The following is a 4,744-nucleotide window of genomic DNA, read 5'->3' as shown; positions in this document are numbered from 1 at the left end:
AATTCCCCGGAAGTATGCTAGTTCTGAACGTCACATGCTAATGTAAAAAGCTGGTTTTTGATATAAATATGAACTTGATTGAACAAAACATGCATGTATTGTATAACATAATGTCCTAGGGTTGTCATCTGATGAAGATCATCAAAGGTGAGTGCTGCATTTAGCTGTCTTCTGGGTTTTGGTGACATTATATGCTAGCTTGAAAAATGGGTGTCTGATTATTTCTGGCTTGGTACTCTGCTGACATAATCTAATGTTTTGCTTTCGTTGTAAAGCCTTTTTGAAATCGGACAGTGTGGTTAGATTAACGAGAGTCTTGTCTTTAAATAGCTGTAAAATAGTCCTATGTTTGAGAAATTGAAGTAATAGGATTTTTAAGGTTTTGAAAATCGCGCCACAGGCTTCAAGTGGCTGTTACGTAGGTGGGACGAATTCGTCCCGCCTAGCCCATAGAGGTTAAGAGTGTTTACTTATCAGACCCACATATATAATAAATATACTATATTCATATGGTTTTAGTACTCACACATGAATCAGATCATGTATGCAGGTCATGTGTTGTTTTGAGCCAGCAGTAAAAACACACTGACAGGACAGTTCCTACTATGGCCACTAGGTGATAATCTGGTGTCACAGACGCAGGACTGTAGACTAGAAAGAAGCATTGCACCAATTATCTCTCCTTTCTCCTAAAGTGTGCACTTATTCCCTTCACTGAAATGACTGGTGAACTAAATATGGTGGAAAAAACGACTTGATAACAGAAGGTAGAGTCCTGTGGGTGGAACGGTGGGAGACAAACAGTACCTCCTCTCCCATTCTCCCATCCTCCTCTTCTCTCTCTCCTTTTCTCTCCCCTCTCCCTTCTCCCCCCTCCCCTCTCCCCTTCTCTCCCCTCCTCTCCTCTCCTCTCCTCTCCTCTTCATATCACTGACTTCTCACCAGTGATGTCATCATAACCAGTAACCTTTTCCTCTCTTGTCCCAGCCCAGCCTGACCCTGACATATAGCATCAGGCCTGTTGAGTTGACTTGGGTAACAGACCTCTAGCTTCTACACCACATCCCCCCTTCTCCTGCTCTAACATGAGACCTCATCAGTACTCATTTTGGGTGCTTGTACTGTTTATATTTAGGTGCTGGAACATTAAAAAACTGTGTCACATCATAGAAGTATGGAAGTAATGAGATAGAAGTCATATAGCCTAGCAGTATTTCTCAGGAGGGGGAGGGAGAAAGAGAGAGAGAACCTACTGACAGACTGGGTTGGGAGAAGGAGACAAGGGAGGAGGAAGAGAGATGAGAGAAACTCAGCAACAAAATAAATGTCCCTTGTTCAGGACCCTGTCTTTCAAAGATAATTCATAAAAATCCAAATAACTTCTCAGATCTTCATTGTAAAGGGTTTAAACACTGTTTCCCATGCTTGTTCAATGAACCATAAACAATTAATGAACATGCACCTGTGGAACGGTCGTTAAGACACTAACAGCTTACAGACGCTAGGCAATTAAGGTCACAGTTATGAAAATGCAGGACACTAAAGAGGCCTTTCTACTGACTCTAAAAAACACCAAATGAAAGATGCCCAGGGTCCCTGCTCATCTTCGTGAACGTGCCTTCGGCATGCTGCAAGGAGGCATGATGACTGCAGATGTGGCCAGGGCAATAAATTGCAATGTCCGTACTGTGAGATGCCTAAGACAGCGCTACAGGGAGACAGAACGGACAGCTGATCGTCCACGCAGTGGTTGAACTCGTGTAACAACACCTACACAGGATCGGTACATCCGAACATCACACCTGTGGGACAGGTACAGGATGGCAACAACAACTGTCTGAGTTACACCAGGAACACACAATCCCTCCATCAGTGCTCAGACTGTCCGCAATAGGCTGAGGGAGGCTGGACTGAGGGCTTGTAGGCCTGTTGTAACGCAGGTCCTTACCAGACATCACCGGCAACAACGTCGCCTATGGGCACAAACCCACCGTTGCTTTACCAGACAGGACTGGGAAAAGTGCTCTTCACTGATGAGTTGCGGTTCTGTCTCACCAGGGGTGAGTAAGGAATGATCGTTACACCGAGGCCTGTACTCTGGAGCGGGATCGATTTGGAGGTGGAGGGTCCGTCATGGTCTGGGGTGGTGTGTCACAGCATCATCGGACTGAGCTTGTTGTCGTTGCAGGCAATCTCAACGCTGTGCGTTACAGGGAAGATATCCTCCTCCCTCATGTGGTACCCTTCCTGCAGGCTCATCCTGACATGACCCTCCAGCATGACAATGCCACCAGCCATACTGCTCGTTCTGTGCGTGATATCCTGCAAGACAGTAATATCAGTGTTCTTTCATGGCCAGCAAAGAGCCCGGATCTAAATCCCATTGAGCACGTCTGGGGCCTGTTGGATCGGAGGGTGAGGGCTAGGGCCATTCCCCCCAGAAATGTCTGGGAACTTGCAGGTGCCTTGGTGGAAGAGTGGGGTAACATCTCACAGCACGAACTGGCAAATATGGTGCAGTCCATGAGGAGTATATCCACTGCAGTACTTACTGCAGCTGGTGGCCACACCAGATACTGACTGTTACTTTTGATTTTGACCCCCCCCCCTTGTTCAGGGACACATTATTCAATTTCTGTTAGTCACATGTCTGTGGAACTTGTTCAGTTTATGTCTCAGTTGTTGAATCTTGTTATATTCATACAAATATTTACACATGTTAAGTTTGCTGAAAATAAATCCAGTTGAGAGTGAGAGGACGTTTCTTTTTTTGCTGAGTTTAGTTCTTACTGAGAAACTGGGTTGGTAGATGGAGACGGGGGATGAGGGAGAGAGAGATGAGAGAGAGAGAGAGAGAGAGAGATAGGACTTATTGACAGTGGGTTGGTAGAAGGAGACAGGGGAGGAGGGAGAGAGAGAGATATGACTTATTGACAGACTGAGTTGGTAGAAGGAGACAGGGGAGGAGGGAGAGAGAGACTGACATTTTAATCAACTGAATATATTTGTATCACTGAGTTCTCACCAGTGATGTCATCATAACCAGTAACCTTTTCCTCTCTTGTCCCAGTCCAGCCTGACCCTGACATATAGCATCAGGCCTGTTGAGTTGACTTGGGTAACAGACCTCTAGCTTCTACACCACATCCCCCCTTCTCCTGCTCTAACATGAGACCTGATCAGTACTCATTTTGGGTGCTGGAACTGTTTATATTTAGGTGCTGGAACATTAAGCCAATATTCTATAAGAGGTGAACTCAAGCAGTAGAAAGTTAGAGGTGATATTATAGGCGACACTATGTGTAACTTTACTGTTCTGCCAGCAGTTTCCTGTGGAGTTTTTCTAATGTCAGTGTTTCCTGTAGGTAGGTGGGTTTAACTGATCTTATCTGCTTAAAAGTTCGTCACATCATATAAGTCAGGAAATAATGAGATAGAAGTCATATAGCCTAGCAGTATTTCTCACTCTTCAGTCCTCTCTTCATGACAGCAGACATTATAGCTCAGTGGAGCCCCAGTTTAAGACAGATATGATACCTGCAGTGATTTTGATGATCCTGTTCTGGACCACAGGTAGGATGCTGATATATACTTGTGACAGTTGTTGAGATATGTTTTGATATAAGATATATTATAATTTGCAGGGATAGTAAAAGAACATGCAACTGGAAGCAGACAGTAAACATCTGTCTCAAAGCAGGACAATGATGTGATCACCTGTAAATGTACTTTACTGTAGTCTAACTGTCCATCTGGGGACAGGCACTAATGTCAGTTAAGTTGTGATGGTGTCATGCATCTGACTGTTGTATATTCAGTGTGTCAATGATTGACTGTATCTGTCTCTATGTAAATGAATGAGAGTATATATTATGTATTATATTGGTGTTATGTTAGAGTAGGAGAAGGGAGGGGTGTAGAAGCTAGAGGTCTATGAGATGAGTCAAGATCAACAGGTCTGACAGAGTCATAGACGTGTAGGATACATGAAAGTGGAGGATGGCATTGGTGTTTCTCTTCAAGTAGGGTGAGTCAACATGTGTTTTCAACTCACACACACACACACACACACACAAATCAGCTCCATGGACAGCCCCAACATATTTAGCTCACATTGATTGGACTAAATAGTTGTTGGTATCTTTTAGTTGTCACTGTATTAGACTAAACAGAGGTGATTTGATGATGTTGAAATGTTAAAGTGTAAATGGTGCTGGAATAGTGGAGGCAGATCCTGTTTTCTTTGTGACTTGCAGAAACTCTGTGGTTCTAAATCAATAGTTGTTTAGTAGTCAGAAAATGTCAGAAACATGACCTTGCTTGACTATGCTGTAGGTCATGTAACTGTTTGTTACATGTAATATGTTTTGTGGACTTCACCGGACAGATGTTGCTCTCTGGTTTTGTGATGAAACAAAGGTGTGGTTGAATTTGTTCTGCCACTGTGTCTTCTTATAATCTCGGTTTTAGGCTTTATATATCACAGTGTCAAGGCATATAAACTAACAGGTTACAGAGCAAACAACACAATTATCACAACACACAGGTTGTAATATGGCTTTTGTTTCTGGATTAGCTTCCCCAGTGATTTTCCCCAGAACCCACTGCCAACCCACAACTCTCTCCCTGACCACAACCTGTCTAGTACATAACTCAATTCTCTCCCTGACCCCCACCAGTCTAGTACATAACTCAATTCTCTCCCTGACCCCCACAAGTCTAGTACATAACTCAACTCTCTCCC

Source organism: Salmo salar, unplaced genomic scaffold (assembly GCF_905237065.1).
Source record: "Salmo salar unplaced genomic scaffold, Ssal_v3.1, whole genome shotgun sequence".
Classification (NCBI taxonomy): Eukaryota; Metazoa; Chordata; class Actinopteri; order Salmoniformes; family Salmonidae; genus Salmo; species Salmo salar.
This window is presented reverse-complemented; position numbering follows the sequence as displayed.